Source organism: Ornithorhynchus anatinus, chromosome 16 (genome assembly GCF_004115215.2).
Source record: "Ornithorhynchus anatinus isolate Pmale09 chromosome 16, mOrnAna1.pri.v4, whole genome shotgun sequence".
Lineage (NCBI taxonomy): Eukaryota > Metazoa > Chordata > Mammalia > Monotremata > Ornithorhynchidae > Ornithorhynchus > Ornithorhynchus anatinus.
In genome coordinates, this window is record NC_041743.1 from 40,373,236 (window position 1) to 40,390,672 (window position 17,437).

A 17,437-nucleotide genomic window follows, 5' to 3' on the forward strand; every position below is an offset into this window, starting at 1 on the left:
TTTGGGGCATAAATCAATCATTCGGTCGTATCTATCAAGCACTTACTGTGTGCAGAGCGCTGTACTAAGCTCTTGGGAGAGTACGATACACCGGAAATAGACACATTCCCAGCCCACAGTGAACTTACAGTCTAGAGGGGGAGGGAGACAGACATCGCTACAAATAAATAAATTATAGATATGTACACAAGTGCTGTGGGACTCCAGTGGTGGCTTCAGGATTGAGCGGTGGGGAGCTGACCTGCATTCCAAGAGGGTGACAGTCCAAGAATTCTAGCTAGGAAAGATGGCCCCATGCAGTTAGTGTATTGGAAGCACCCAGAGGGCAACGATCATTCGATGGACAGTATTTATTGAACACCTCCTGGATGCAGAACTCCATACTAAGTGCTTGGGAGAATGAACCAGAGGCAAACCTCTGGACAGTCTCCACCCCCTCTTGGCATTATTTCCAAACAGTCACGTCGCTTGCTTCCTGTGGACACAACCTAAATGTCTTCATTCGTGGGCCGGTTGAATTTCGGTGTCAGTTTGGCAGAGGTTTGAATGAGTTCCTGAGTGGATAATGAAAGGGAAAAGTTAGGTGTGAGTTGGTGGCCTAATGGGTAGAGCAGGGGCCTAGAAGGTTCTTATCCTAGCTCTGCTACTTGTCTGCTGTGTGACCTAGGGCAAGTCACTTCACTTCTTTGTGGCTCAGTTGCCTCATCTGCAAACTGGGGACTAAAACTGTGAGCCCCGTGTGGGACACGGATTGTGTCCAACCTGATTACCTTTTATTTACCCCAGGGCTTAGAACAGTGCCTGGCACATAGTAAGCACTTAACGAATACCATTAAAAAAGGAGAGTCCAATATAATGAGTTGGCAGACACATTCCCTGCCCACAAGCAGCTTACAGTGCTGATGGCCTTACTGCCTTTGGTTTGGATTCTCTTGTTGGGGTTGGGTGGGGTTCTGGCGCCTTCAAAGCGTGACCAAATGAACTGGGATTCTGAGAAAAAACCACATTTCCAAATCCTGATCTGGACAACTGGGTTCCGAGTCCTTCCCCTCCAGCCAGTCGTCAATCCTGCCACCTCGGTGAAGGCATCGTTTGACTCCCGTGACCCCTCTCGCCCCCTCCTCACCGTTTCCCTCCCCGCCCCCCTACTTGGGTCTGCCTTCTGACTGGAGCTCAAGTTTGTGCGTCTGTGCCTAGCAACCGTGCCTAGCAACGTCAGCGCGTCACAGCCAAGCCGACACCGGGGACAGCCGACAGCCAGCCGGAGAGAGGCCCGGTTAGAATGGTAATTGCCGATGAGAGATACTGGGGACCTTTTCTCCTCTTCTTTCCTGACGAGGGATGCTGGCTCTTCTCTGGTGCTCGACCTTCAAGGTTCCTCGAACACCTGCAGACGATAGCCGGGAACCGTCTGTGATGGACAAGAAGGCAGGGGGCAGGGGTGACATCCCCTTTGCCGGTTGCCCTGTCTGAATGTTCAGAATGATCGGGCCATAACGGACAGGGTCACTGCTGACTCAGCAGCAGGGGAAATGGTGGGTGAGGGATACGCACGGTTGGACACGATTCAAATAGCTCAAATAGAACTAGGCTGGGCTCCCCCTGGATGCTAGGACTCCCCGAACCCCTCTCCCTGTCTCTAAGGAAGAGTGCAGACCGACTCCCCGAGTGTGGGAAGGCTGTCTATGGGAAGATGTTTTCTTAAGGGTTAAGGTGTAAGGTTTGCTGCAGGACAGCCTGGTTTTTAGCCCGTCCTTCCCCTGTCCTTGCTGTAGGCAGGGAATGTGTCTGTTATATTGTACTCTCCCAAGCAGTCAGTACAGAGCTCTACATGCAGTAAGCGCTCAATAAATATGATTGATTGTCTGGTGCAGAGGTGGCAGCGGGCACCTTTCTGTTGAGTGTTTTGATGCCTGGCCTCCTTCTAACCGCAGATCCCGCTGCCGTTCCCAGTGGCTTGAACGTGGTGACCAAGCTCTCGAGGACCTGGGAACGGGGCTGGGGGGCTGGTTGTGGCCCCCCAGTGACACGCTCAACACCTATAGAGATTCTGGGAGCATCCACCAAGGAAGTTTTTGTGCGGGTGTTTATTAAATTTCGCTCCTGGCCCTGGACGGCAGAGTGGGGTCTGGAATTCTTTATTGACATCAGTAGTCCACCTGTGTTTGGGGGTCGCTGCTGACTGCTCCTCTCCTCTGGCAAAGGGCAGTTCTGGTCCCCCACAGTTTGAGTGGTCTGAGGGGCTTCAGATGATGGGGGGACTCCAGGGACTTGGATGACCATTGCTAGCAACTCCTTTCCTCCTACAGAGAACGGTATCGGTTCCACACGGTTGTGGTCCGGGGGCTTGCCATCAGTCAGGTGATCAATCATCGGTATTTACTGAGCACTTACTGTGTGCAGAGCACTGTACTGAGCACGATGTTGGGATGACTCCAGGGACCCAAGTGGCCGCTGCTGATGACTCCTCTCCTCTCGCAGGGGGCAATACCCATTCCCCACTGTCATGCTCCAGCAATCAGTTGTCTTTCTTGAGCACTTATTTTTTGCAGTGCACTGTATGAAGGATGACGGTGGGGTGACTCTGGGGACCTGGGTAACTGCCGTGGATGATTCCTCTCCTCCTGCAAGGGGCAGTACCGGTCCTCCACAGTCATGGTCCGGGGCTTGCGGTGTCGGGGTGACTGCAGGGACCTGCTGGTGGCTCCGCTCCTCCCTCTCCATCCTCCCACCTCTCAGAAACCAGAGGGGAGTCAGCTCTCCTCTGGAGGTGCTCAGGCTCGACTGTCTCTGGAGCTGGAGCTGGAGGCCACTGTGTCAGAGGTTCCCACAGGCAATTCTCTGAGCTGGTTTTTCCCACGCGGAGTTCTCTGAGCCGCTTTCAGAAGTAAGCGGCTTTCCCTTCTGTGAAGAACAGGCTGGTGGTACCTGCCGGGTCCGAGATAAGGGAGATACTTGAAAATGGAGCCATAATCTCTCTGCGGCTCCCAGAGATCACAGTTCCAAGGCCACTTGTCAGAAAAACTTGCAGCCTGGCCCTGCACATTGAAATGGAGGCCACAGCAGCCCCAGATTAGACGAGCTTCCTAGTTGTCCTGTCAGGGCCCAGACAGGTTTTAGGATCAAAGAGGATGGAGGGGGACCTCCAAAAAACCAATCCATCCATCCCCCTGCTTTCATGCCAGGCCATCAACTCTTCTCAAACAGGTCCAAAGATCGGGGAAGCAGAGCATGAGCCTGGGAGTCAGAAGGACCTGAGTTCTAACGTCAGCTCTGCCACTTGTCTGCTGCGTGACCTTGGGCAAGTCACTTGGCTTTTCTGTGCCTCTATTACCTCATCTGTAAAATGGAGATTAAGACCGTGAGTCCCATGTGGGAAGGGACTGTGTCCAGTGTGACTAGCTTGTATCTACCTCAGTGCTTAGAACTGTGCTTAACACCGAGGAAGTGCTTAACAAATGCCCTCATTATATTATTATTGTTATTATCAGGGTCTAATGGAAAGAGAACAGGATTGGGAGGCAGGAGACCTAGGTTTTAGTCCCTGCTCTGCCACTTGCCTGCTGGGTGTCCTCGGGCAAGTCAATCACTTCTCTGGGCCTCAATTCTCTAGTGTGCAAATTGGGGATTGGATTGCTGCTGTCCATCCCCTTTAGACTGTGAGCCCATGTGGGACGGAGGCTGTGTGTGTCAAACCCTGTTGCATTGTACTCTCCTAAGCGCTTACTGTCGGCACAGCACTGTACTAAGCGCTTAGGAGAGTACAACAGGGTTGGTAGGCGTGTTCCCTGCCCACAGGGAGCCTGCAGTCCAGCGGAGGAAGGCAAACATAAAAGTAAATTACAGTTATGGATGAGAAAGCTGTGGGGCTGAAGGTGGTGTGAATCACCCAAGCGCCAGGGTGATTCAGAAGAGAAAGCAGATAGGGGAAATGAGAACTCAGTCCCGGAAGGTTTCTTTGAGGAGATGCAATTTTAATAAGGCTTTGAAGGTGGGGAGAGTGGTGGTCTGTCATTTGAAAGAGAAGGCAGGAAGTGGGAAGAGATTGGTGGCAAGATAGACGAGCCCAAAGTAGGGTAAACTGGCGTTGGAGGAGTTAAGTGGCCATGCCAAGTGGTAGTGGGAAATCAGTGAGGTAAACTAGAAGAGGACAGAATGATTGAGGTGTTTAAAGCCAATGGTAAGGACTGTGTCTGACCAATTATAATAATAATAATAATGTTGGTATTTGTTAAGCGCTTACTATGTGCAGAGCACTGTTCCAAGCGCTGGGGTAGACACAGGGAAATCAGGTTGTCCCATGTGGGGCTCACAGTCTTAATCCCCATTTTACAGATGAGGTAACTGAGGCCCAGAGAAGTGAAGTGACTTGCCCACAGTCACACAGCTGACAAGCGGCAGAGCCGGAATTCGAACCCATGCCCTCTGACAATTATCTTCTAGTCATCCCAGTGCTTGATACAGTGCTTGGCACATAGTAAGCGCTTAACAAATACACTATACTGTAGGTTGTTCTGAAGACTGTCAGCTGGTCCCTAGACTGCAAGCTCCTCGGCGGGGAATGTCTGTTTCTTGTTATATAATAATAATGTTGGTATTTGTTAAGCGCTTACTACGTGCCGAGCACTGTTCTAAGCGCTGGGGGAGATACAGGGTAATCAGGTTGTCCCACGTGAGGCTCACAGTTATATTACACTCTCTCACCTGCTTCGTACAGTGCTTTGCACGTAGTTAGTGCTCAATAAATACGATGGAAGGATTGAATGAATTCCACAGTTGTTATCTTTATTCCTAATTAGATCCTCGGGGCTTGGGGCCCAGGGAGGGGCCCGGCTCCTTTAAGGGAACCAGGTGGTGCTAAGGGAGGAACTGATGAGTAGAAAAGCACGGGGAGGGGGAAAAAAGCTTCCTCTCTCACTTTCTTTCTGGGGGGCTATAGGAGCAGAACCCACGCAGAGGAGAGGACATCACATTTGCAATGGGGTGAGGAGATCAAGGTCTGCACTTGGGAATTGAGGTAATTTCACTTCCATTAGGCCCGAGGCGTCTGCTCTATGCGGAGCTGGCTTTGGGAGGATGAGCACTGTTGGGCCGGGGAAGGGAGCGAGAGCACTCTATCGACTCACAGACTCTGACCTCAAGCTTTGGAGTCGGTCCTGGGCTTCCTCGAGATACTGGGGGGGCCTCTTTTAGGGTGCTAAGTGAGCCCGCCCCAAAGGATGCTGGCTTCCAAGGCCTTGAGGCTGCCGGTGGTGTTGCAACCGTGCCAACCCCAAAGAGCGGTGTAGACGAATCGGGGCCCCGGGTTGCTCCCTTGTTTGAGGCTGGGGGGGGAAGGAGTGACCCCGTCCCCTCGGGCAGGGAACGTGCCCCCCTACTTTGTGAGAAGCAGCGTGGCTCAGTGGAAAGAGCACGGGCTTTGGAGTCGGAGGTCATGGGTTCGAATCCCGGCTCGGCCATTTGTCAGCTGTGTGACTTTGGGCAAGTCACAACTTCTCGGTGCCTCGGTTACTTCATGTGTAAAATGGGGATTAAGACTGTGAGCCCCACGTGGGACAACCTGATTCCCATGTGTCTACCCCAGCGCTTAGAACAGTGCTCGGCACGTAGTAAGCGCTTAACAGATACCAACATTATTATTAGTCTGCTTTCCCAAACGTTTAGTACAGGGCTCAGCACATAGTAAGGGCTCAATAAATACCATCGATCGACTGCTAGGAAGAACGAACTTCCATATAGGTAAGTTATATGTACACGTGGCTCAGTGGAAAGAGCACGGGCTTTGGAGTCAGAGGTCAGGGGTTCGAATCCCGGCTCTGCCACCTGTCAGCTGTGTGACTGTGAGCAAGTCACTTCTCTGTGCCTCAGTTACCTCATCTGTAAAATGGGGATTAAGACTGTGAGCCCCCACGTGGCCTGATTCCCCTGTATCTACCCCAGCGCTTAGAACAGTGCTCTGCACATAGTAAGCGCTTAGCAAATACCAACATAATATAATAATGATAGTGATGGTATTTGTTAAGCGCTTACTATGTGCCAAGCACTAATATCCCACAAGCTTTCGCAGTGGGCAAGTAAGCTCCGTGTCTGCCAGCTCTACTATACGAAGCGCTTAGTACAGAGCTCTGCGCACCGCGCTCAATAAACAGCATTGATTGCTGGGAGGAACGAACTTGAACGTCAGACTAGAGGCACGGGTTTGGGAAATCAGAAGTCGTGGGTTTTAATCCTGCCTCCGCCACTTGTCAGCTGTGAGACTTGGGGTAAGTCACTTAACTTCTCTGTGCCTCAGTTACCTCATCTGTAAAATGGGAATTAAGACGGTGACACGTGAGGATAACCTTGTACCTACCCCAGCGATTAGTGGCACATAGTAAGCGCTTAACAAATACCATCATCGACTACCGCTGCGGGCAAGTAAGCTTCTTATGGGCAGGGAACGGGTCTGCCAACCCTGTTCTATTTTACTCTCCCAAGCCCTCGGTACAGTGCTCTGGACACAGTCAGTTCTCGATAAATACCATTGATTGGAAATGGAAAAGGCGAAAAACAAATGTGATACGAAGGAGCCGGCGAGATACATCCGCGGCGTCGAAATACAGCCCAGTGCTCTCTATACAAAGCGCATTTAGGGAGCTAATGATAACACACCTTTCATTTGCAAGGGAGTTATTTCGTTTGAAATGCAACTAACGATCCAAGTGTCTGCCGGAGGCTTGAGGAAAAAAAAAAAAATCATCCTGAAAGGTGTGGATAATTCAGGTCAAAGTGGCTCAATCGCTCAATGGTATCTATTGAGCGCTTACTTTGTGCAAACCACTGTACTAAGCACTTGGGAGTTCATTATCACAGAATTGTTACCAGCCAATAATGAGCTTAGTCTAGAGGGGGAGACAGACGTTAAAGTGGGTAAATAAGTAATATATAAGTATATAATGTATAATAAGTATATATAAGTATATAATAGGGGAAGGCAGCGTGGCTCAGTGGAAAGAGTCCGGGCTTGGGAGTCAGAGGTTCGAATCTCGAATCTGCCACTTGTCAGCTGTGTGACTGTGGGCATGTCACTTAACTTCTCTGGGCCTCAGTTCCCTCATCTGTAAAATGGGGATGAAGACTGTGAGCCTCACGTGGGACAACCTGATTACCCTGTATTTACCCCAGCGCTTAGAACAGTGCTCTGCACATAGTAAGCGCTTAACAAATACCAACATTATTAATTCGGGAGAGTCTGAGTGATCTGTCCAATTTGCAGGTCCAGGCTGCATTGCATCTTTTTCCCCAGCGTTTAGCTCCGTACTTAGCACACCGTAAGTGCTCAAGGAAATGCAAAATCTCTCTTACGAAAGGGGTAGCGTCCTGGGACCGAGGACTAGAGCCAGAGTTTTCAATGTTTGGAAAGTGGTGTGCCCTAGTGCATAGAGCACGGGAATCAGAAGGACCCGAGTTCTAATCCCGCCTCCGCCACTTGCCTGCTGTGTGACCTTGGACAAGTCACTTCACTTCTCTGTGCCTTTTATCTCAATGTGGATTAAGACTGTGAGCCCCACGTGGGACAGGGCCTCGCACATGGTAAGCTATTAATGATGATAATGGTATTTGTTAAGCGCTTACTATATGCAAAGCGCTATTCTAAGCGCTAGCGGGATACAAGGAGATCAGGTTGTCCCACGTGGGGCTCACAGTCTTAAACCCCATTTTACAGAGGAGGTAACTGAGGCACAGACCAGTGAAGCGACTTGCCCAGAGTCACACAGCTGACAAGTGGCGGAGCAGGGATACGAACCCATGACCTCTGACTCCCAAGCCCGGGCTCTTTCCACTGAGCCACGCTGCTTCTCTAAATACTGTGTAAATACTGTTGTTGTTGTTGTTCTTATTTTCCTGAGGCGCGGTCCAGCACCCGTCCTGAAAAAACAACTTTTGGAATGAAAGTTGAGGGTGATGTTGGAAGGAGTGTGTGTGTGGTGGGGTGGGTGGGAGGGACGGACCCCCGGGCCTCGGCCCAATTTTGGGCCCGCTTCGGAGCAAAGCAGCAAAGCTCGAGGCTTTCCAGTTCGTGGAATGACACGCATCCTTTACAACATTCCCCTGGCCGTTTCAATTGGATCCCTCCTTCTTATTAAGTAACTTCAAAAATCAGTAGCAATCATAGTCAAGCTTTTACTTCCTGCCCTCAATTGCCCGGTACCTTCACCGTGAACGGTAAAGATAACTGCGGGTGCTTCAGCCGGCCAATCCTTTCATCTTCCCCCGAAAACCGAATGAAGAAACGAGTGCACTGGAGATCGTAAGCGCACATCTCTGCGGTCCGGTGCGTGGCTCAGTGGAAATAACCCGGGCTTGGGAGTCAGAGGTCATGGGTTCTAATCCCGGCTCTGCCACTAGTCAGCTGCGTGACTGTGGGCGAGTCACTTCACTTCTCTGTGCCTCAGTGACCTCATCTGTAAAATGGGGATTGAAACTCTAAGCCCCACGTGGGACAGCCTGATGACCCCGTGTCTACCCCAGCGCTTAGAACAGTGCGCTGCACATAGTAAGCGCTTAACAAATACCGACAATATTATTCTGTACCTGGACGTTGTAAACACCCATCTCTGCAGCCCGGGGCATTCTCTGCATGGGGGTTGTAAACACAGGTCTCGGCAGCTCGGTGCATTCCTGGCACGGGCATGCAGGCGTTATCGCCTGTCCCTGCGGACTCAGGTGAGAGTCTGTTCTTGTGGCTTTTCAACTCCATTGGGTTGCTCTGGGTCTCTTCGCTTCTCTGCGCCTCAGTTACCTCATCTCTAAAATGGGAAGCAGTGTGGCTTAATGGCAAGAGCACGGGCTTGAGAGTCAGAGGTTGTGGGTTCTAATGCCGACTCACCCAAAGTCACACAGCTGTGAAGTGGCAAAGTCACTTCTCTGGGCCTCAGTTACCTCCTCTGTAAAATGGGGATTAAGACTGTGAGCCCCATGTGGGGCAACCCGATTACCTTGTATCTACCCCAGCACTTAGAACAGTGTTTGGCACATAGTAAGCGCTTAACTAATACCATTATTATTAATAATGTTGATATTTATTAAGCGCTTACTCTGTGCAGAGCACTGTTCTAAGCGCTGGGGTAGATACAGGGTAATCAGTTTGTCCCACGTCAGGCTCACAGTCTTAATCCCCATTTTACAGATGGGGTAACTGAGGCCCAGAGAAGTGAAGTGACTTGCCCACAGTCACACAGCTGACAAGTGGCAGATCTGGGATTCGAACCCATGACCTCTGACTCCCAAGCCCGGACTCTTTCCACTGAACCACGCTGCTTCTCTTGTTGTTATTTGCAGGCTTGATTTGGGAGGCCAATGTGCAGCTGTGAAAACTCCTCAGTATTTATATGCCCTCATTTTTAATACTTTTAATAGTATGTTAACGCTTACTTTATCACACTATTCCAAGTGCTGGGGTAGATACAAGTTAATTAGGTTGGACAGTCCCTGTCCCTCCTAAGGCTCACAGTCTAAGTAGGAGAGAGACTAGGAAATTTGAAGTACAGTGCAGTGACTTGCCCAAGGTCACAAAACAGGCAGTTGGCAGGGTCAGGATTGGGACCCAGGACCTCTGGCTCCCAGGCCTGTGCTCTATCCACTAGACCACGTTCCTTTTAATGCTTCTGGCAACCTCGTGTTCATGCACGTGCGGTGCTCACCCATCTCTTCACTGCAGATTGAGACCCAGTTGGTGGGGAAGCCCCCAGTGCTTCACAGGCTCAGTTCTGGGAAGCCTGGTCGAGGGGCAAAACTTACCCCCAATTCGTAGTTGGGCACTTATGTGCCAAGTACTGTACTGGGCACTGAGTAGAGAAAATAAAATCAGGTTGGACTCAGTCCCTGACCCATACAAGGCTCACAGTCTAAGAGGGAGAAGGGGTATTGAGCCCCCATTTTATGATGAGGAAACTGAGGCCTGGGAAGTGAAGTGACTTGCCCAAGGTTATACAGCAGACAGGTGGCAGAACCGGGATTAGAACCCAGCTTCTCTCAACCCCCAGGCCCGTGCCCCTTCCATTCAGCCGTCAGATCAGACACGCTCCCCTATCCGACCCAGGGCTTACGGTCCAAGAAGTAGGGTGACCAGATCCTTATTTTACAGATGAGGAAATTGAGGCCCAGAGAAGTTAAGTGATTTGCCCAAGGTCACACAGCAGGCAAGAGGCAGAGCAGGGACTAGAACCCAGGCCCCCGACTACCGTCCTGTACCCTTCCGAATCCCGTGCCGGCTGTTCGCAGCTGGAGCGTTGGCGTCGATGTATCCTGAGAAACTCAGATAGGAGAGATGTTGGACAATGTTTTCTGGCTGGGAGATTGTGCGGGGCATGTGTCTCCCGAGGGTCCACGGTTTCATGCCCGATTGGTTGCCCCCGAGGCTGAGCCCGTGGGAGTTGTGCTTTGTCCGCAGGGTGGCTGGGCTCTCTGGGTGTCCAGGTGGAGGTGGGGCACGACAGGTACCCTGCTCCAACAGCATTAGCGTTGTCTGTTGGGATCCTTGCCAGCTTTGTCCTAATCATGCTTGTGGTATTTAAACCACTTACTGTGTGCTAAGCGCTAGAATAGACGTGATGTAGTCAATTAGGACACAGTCCCTGCCCTGGGGATTGTTGGGCATTAAGTGAGCTTGGGGCACATTAAAGGGAAGGAGGAGCGACTCCATCAACTGTGGGGATTCTGTGAGCTCCTCATAGAAACTGTATGTGTATCCTTTTGGTACCCTTACATTGTGGCAAAGTAGTAGCAGTAGAATCCATCATTCAGTGGTATTGAGTGCTTACTATGTGCAGAGCACTGTACTAAGCGCTTGGGAGAGTACAGTGCAAAAGAATGAATGGACACATCTCTTGCCCAGAACGTGTTTACAGTTTAGAGATTAAGTGACTTCAGTGTGCAGAACACTTTACTAAGCGCTGGGAGAGGATGCTCAGGTAGGAATTAAATACCTGTCCCTTGTGGGCTCACAGTTTAAAAGTTTGAAGGGGGAGGGATCAGAGTCAGATCCATCGGGTGGGATCGAAACAATAAAACACAACCCAAACACATAGGCAGAGTAAGGCAAGGATCGAAGCTCTGTCTGCACGATGGAAGTTGGGTGTCCAGGATTGATGCCAGCGTGGGCCACCCTGTTTGCAAGGGAGACTCGTGGTATTTTCCAGCTGGTGATCTGTTTTCTCCCCGTCCGATCAATCAATTGTATTTGAGTGCTCACTATGTGCCGAGCACTGTACTAAGCACTTGGGAGAGTACAGTTCAGACTGGCTTCTCAAGTACCGTCTCTGCGTGCGTCCTCATCTGGTGCCGCACGGTTCCGGAGGCGTCTCGGGGAAGCAACGCAGCCCTGGAATTTTATATCCGGAATACCGCTGCCTGATTCATTTTTTGTCTCTTCCACCTGTCTCTGTATTTTTACAAAAGTCTCTGGCAGGGGAAGGAGGGAAGGAAGGTAGGTGGGAGAGAAGATTGACTTTGGTGCCCAGTTTATTTGAAATATAAACCGTCTCCTGCTGAGGGGAGGGCGGTGAATGGGGTTGAAGCCAGCCAGGTGCATTGATCTGCCGCTTGGGGAATCGGGGATGTGGACAGGTGTGGGGCTGGGAGGGGGGCCGGGGGAGGAAAAGGGGTGGTTGCCATAGGAACGGTTTCCAAGGTTCTCTCTCCCTCATCCCATTGAGCCGTAGTTCCTGGTCTCTCCTGACTGCTACAATCAGCAAAAAGAAAAATGAGGGAGAAAAATCTGTTTACTTCAGCCTTTGATACGTTGCTTCAGTGACTCCCTCACCCTTACTCTTTAGGTTTCTTATTTTTTATTTTTGTAAGTGTTAGGCAGACTTTTAAAGGAACATTGCCCCTCCCAGAACACAGGAGAGCATGGATCAAGGGTCATTTTAAACATTGGGACTGTCCCCCTTGCCCTTCTTGGCCAGGGACCCTGAACCCTTGCCTGTTGTAACCATGAAGAAGTTGCTGAAACTTTCTGGGCCTCGGTTTCCTCATCTGTAAAATGGGGAGACTAATTGTGGTATTTAGTCAGTGATATTACTGAACACTTACTCCATACAGAGCAGTGTACTGATGCCTTGGGAGAGTACAATATAACAGAGTTGGAAGATGTGATCCCTGACCACAAGGAGCTTATAATCTAGTGGGGGAGCCAGACATTAAACTAAATTACAGATATGATCATGAATGCTGAGGGGGTGAGGGTGAGATGAATATCAAGTGCTTAAAGGGTACAGATCCAAGTGCAGAGATGAAACAGAAGGGAGAGAGAGTAGGGGAAATGGGGGCTTAGATGGGGAAGGTCTCCTACAGAAAATGTGACTTTAGTAAGGTTTGGAGGTGGGGAGAGTTAAGTGCTTATTATGTGCCAAGCAAATAAATACAGGATAATCGGGGCAGACACAGTTCTTGTTCCACATGGGGGTCACAGTGTAAGTAGGGGTGAGAGCCGGTGTTTAGTACCCATTTTACAGAGGAGGAAACTGAGACCTAGAGAGATGAAGGGACTTGCCTAAGATCACACAGCAGGCATGTGTCAGAGCTGGGTTTAGAACCCAGATCTTTTGATTCCCAGGCCCGGGGGCTCTTTCCACGTGGCCATGCTGCTGCTGTAATGGACTTGCCTGCCCCTCTAGACTGCCATCTCCTCGAAAGGAAGGTACACAGGCGTGACTTCTGGGTAGGTTCCCAAGCACCTAGTTACAGGGCTCTGCACCCAGTAGGGCTCAGCGAATATTCTTGGTGATGTCGAAGAGGAGGAGGATGTATTAATCTGTTGGCCCAGGACAGCTGGGAATATCTCTCCCCTCCTCCTGCTCCTTTTAGTTCCCCCTCAGTTTCTCCATCCCCACTGCTTCTGCAGAAGTCCTGGACCTGGAGGTTAACTGGGCCTTTGTTAACCACCCTGTGGCTCCCACTCCTCTTTCTCTAGATTAATCAATGGTATTTCTTGAGCACTTACGTGCAGAATACCTACTGAATGCTTTGGAGAGTGCAGTACAATGGAATCAGACATGTTCCCTGCCCATAACGAGCTTACCATCTAGAGGGGGAGATGGACATTAATACGAATAAGTAATTTGCGATATATAATTCAAAGATATGTACAGAGGTGCTGTGGGTTTGGGCGAATATCAGATGTCTAAAGTGCGGGGAAAAGAAGACTTCATGGTGGGGGGGGGGGGCCTCTTGGAGGAGATGTGACCTTAATAGTGCTTAATAAGCTCATCTTCTAGACGTTAAGCTCGTGGGCAGGGAATATCTACCAACTCTGTTGTACTTTTCTAAGTGCTTAGTACAGTGCTTTGTACACAGTAAACATTCAATAAATGCCACCGGTTGATTAAAACTGGTCTTCCTGATCAGCCGGAGGGGCGGGGGGTTATACCATCTGGGACGGTGAACACGGGTGGCAGCCGCTAAGCCTCACTGGCCCTGTAAAACCTGTTACTGGTGATAGGACACGGGCCTGAGAGTCAGAAGGACCTGGGTTCTAATCCTGACTCTGCCACTTGTCTGCTGTGTGTCCCCTGGGCAAGTCGCTTATGGACTTTGTACTTTCCCAAGCACTTAGTACAGCCCTCTGCACATAGTAAGCACTGAGTAAATACATCACTTGACGGATTGTAGAATGGGGATTAAGACCGTGTCCAAACCTGATTAGTCTGTATCTGACCCAGCGTTTAGTACAGTGCTTGGCACATGGTAAGCACTTAGCAGATACCATTTAGAAAAGAGAAGGACCGGTTACTAGAGTTCCCTTCTGGCCCCTTTATAAGACTAAAAAAAGAAAATATATTTTGGGGGTGACGTGGAAATCATTAGGATAACTTGCTTGGCAAGCTACTGCCAGAAATAAGAGTAATTGTATTAAGCTCTTCCTATGTGCAGAGCACTGTGCCAAGCTCTGGGAGAGAGTTCACAGGCAGGAATTGCACAGTCTCTGTCCCTTGGTGGGTTCACAGTCTAAGAAGCCAGAGAGTTGTTCTTTCAGTCCACCTTTTCCCTGTCTCTTATAGCGGTTTGTTTTGGGTCTATGTGAATAAAACATGCCCCACTGTCTTCTGACACGTAGAATTCTTCCGGCAAGTTTCCCTTCTCTCGCCCCCATCACTCGACGACTCCCCAAGAAACTTCAAAGAAGCCTTAAGCTAACTCTGGCACGGATGAGAGTTACATCTGAGGGGCCTGATCAGTAGGCTTAAAAAAAAAAATTGCATCTGCCTTCCCTCGATGAAAGGCCCACCGGCTTGCCCTTTGGTAGCTGGCACCATGAACAAGCATGGCAAGGGGTAGATCTGGACAAGGCATTGGAGATTTGCCCCAAGAATGAGGCCCTGGGGTGAACTTAGAGGAATAAAGGGCAAGAGAGAATCGACTGGGGTGACTTGAAGGGTAACGAGCCTGCTTTGCCTGAGGCAGAGGGTCTGGAGGGGAGGGATTTTTCTGATGTGGAACTAGGATGGTCCCTGACAGCCCTTGTGGATACTGGAAATGTGATCTCACACATGTTTGGTCAGGTATGCGGGGGAATGTGACAGCGCATGGCCCAGAAATAATAATTATTTTATTATGGTACCTGTTAAACACTTATGTGCCAAGCACAGTTCTAAGCACTGGGGTAGATATAAACTAATCAGGTTGGACACAGACCGTGTCCCATGTAGGGCTCACACTCTTCATCCCCATTTTACAGATGAGGGAACTGAGGCACAGAGAAGTAAAGTGACTTTCCCAAGGTCACACAGAGCTGGAATTAGAACCCAGATCCTTCTGACTCCTAGGCCTGGCCTCTATCCACTAAACCACGCTGCTTCTCATCCAAGGCCAGCTGACCCTAGAGTGCTTCTCCTGGAGGTCCCCAGGCCCCCCTTCATTTGCTCTAGAGCCATCATGTCCCTCTCACTGCTCCCCGCAAGCACAGGTACCACTCCTGAGCCATGGAACTCGGCCATATGAGTCTAGATGGGCATAGAGGGGTCTAATTCAGTATCCATACCATACAGGGCACAGACTATGATCACCTATAGGAGTACCTAGGAAGTGTCAAATAAATGAGAAGGCCTGGACTAGCCGCTTTCTAGGGAAAGGGTTCTTGCCTCTTCCCCGCTGGGCCTTCACGCAGGTTCCCGGGTTGGGCTATGTTTCATTCTATCTGCAATCAATCTGTCAATCTTGAGCTTTTCCTACCTCACAGGGATGTTGGGAGAATAAAGATGAGATAAGAAATGTGAAGTGCTTTGGGAGTAATGGTAATTTCACGGCAGTGGTATTTATTGAAATCTTACAGTGTGCAGAGCACTGTACTAAGCATTTGGAAGAGGGCAATCCACAGAGTTGGTAGTTGCTTATCTGCTCTATGCCTCAGTGTCTCCCTTTGAAAATGGGTGAATACTGTCAGCTCCTTTCTCCCTCCATCCCTCTCTTCCTGGGAAAGTGAGAGGCTCAGTGGGGAAGCCCCACCGAACTCCTCATCTTTCCACCCAAACCTTCCCCTTCCCTGACTTTGCCAGCACTGTTGACAGCGTGGCCATCCTTTCTTCCTCACAAACCTGCCACCTTAGAATTATCCTTGACTCATCACTCTCCTTCAACCCACATAATCAATCACCAAATCCTTGTCAGCTCTGCCTTTGCAACATCACTAAAATCAGCCCTTTCCTCTCCAAACTGGTACCACGTTGGTCGTAACTCTCCCTTATTACTATATCAACCTCCTTGCTGACCTCCCTGCCTCCTGTCTCTTCCCTCTCTAGTTCGTGCTTCATTCAGTTGCCTGGATCATTTTTTTTTCTTTAAAAAAACCAAACATTCAGCACTTCTCTCTACTCAGATGTCTCCGGTGGCTGCCCATCCATCTCCACGTCAAGCAGAAACTCCTTACTGTTAGCTTTAAGGCACTCAATCAGCCCTCCCCCGCCTACCTCACCTCACTAATCCCGTACTACGACTCAGCCCACACACTTTACTTCTCTAATACCATCCTCCTCACCGTTTTTTGCTCGCACCCTCTCCAATCCCTTGGTTATGCCCTCCCCTCCCTGAAACTCTCATACCCTTCATAACCTGAAGGACCAGCCCTCTCCCCATCTTCAAAGTTGCTCCCGCCTCCCCGCCCACCCAAGATTATAAGGTCTCATTTTGGTTGTACTCTCAAGATCTTAGTCTGGTGCTGGGCTCAGTAGGTACTGTTGATAGGTTAGAAGCAGTCACTCTATCCTAGAGAAGGGGCAGGGGCAGAAGAGATGTCCTCATATCTTCTTTGTTCTGACCAATTTTGTTCATTGCAAAGGTGTGAGAATCATTTTGATGGGAGAAGGTGGCTGGACTTCGGGTAGGGAGATAATGATCATTATTGTGGTGGTTTAACACTTACTATTATTTATTAATGCCTTTCTCCCCCCTCCTCAGACTGTAAGGTCGTTGTGGGCAGGGAACATGTCTACCAACTCTGTTGTACTGTAATAATAATACTGTTGCTATTTGTTTAGCGCTTACTATGTGCCAAGCACTGTTCTAAGCACTGGGGTAGATACAAGATCATCAGGTTGTCCCACGTAGGGCTCACAGTCTTCATCCCCATTGTACAGATGAGGTCACTGAGGCATAGAGAAGTTAAATGACTTGCCCAAGGTCACACAGCTGACAAGCGGCAGAGCCAAGATTAGAACCCATGACCTCGGACTCCCAAGTCCGGGCTCTTTCCACTGAGCCACGCTGCTTCCCAATATATCTTCATACATTAATGCTCCATAAATACCTTTTATGATGTGCCAAGCTTAATTCTAAGATTCTAATTCTGGGAAGCAGTGTGGCTCTGTGGAATGAGCGCGGGCTTGATAGTCAGAGGACACAGGTTCTAATCCCGGCTCTGCCACTTGTCTGCTGTGTGACCTTGGGCAAGCCGCTTAACTTCTCTGTGCCCGTTACCTCATCTGTAAAATGGGGATTAGAACTGGGAGCCCCTTGTGGGACAACCTGATTACCTGTATCTACCCCAGCGCTTAGAACAGTGCTTGGCACATAGTAAGCGCTTAACAAATACCATACTTATTATTAATTCTAAGATCTGGGATCGATATGAGATAATCAGGTCGGACCTGTCCCCGGTGGGGCTCACAATATGTCCCAGTCTGACAGTACTTATGTACATTACCTTCTGTTCTCCCATTTCCCCTATCTGTAATTTATTTTAATGTCCCTCTCCCACACTGGATTGGAAGCCCCCTGTGAGCAGGATCGTGTTTACCGACAGTAGTATATTGTACCTTCCCAAGCACTTAGTACGAATCAAATTGATTTAATTGCTCGAAGGGGAAAAGAGAAAAGGTATGGAAATGCATTGTACAGCTGAGGAAACTGAGATGCAGAGAAGTGAAGTGACCTGTTCAAGGTCACACAACAGGCAAGTGGC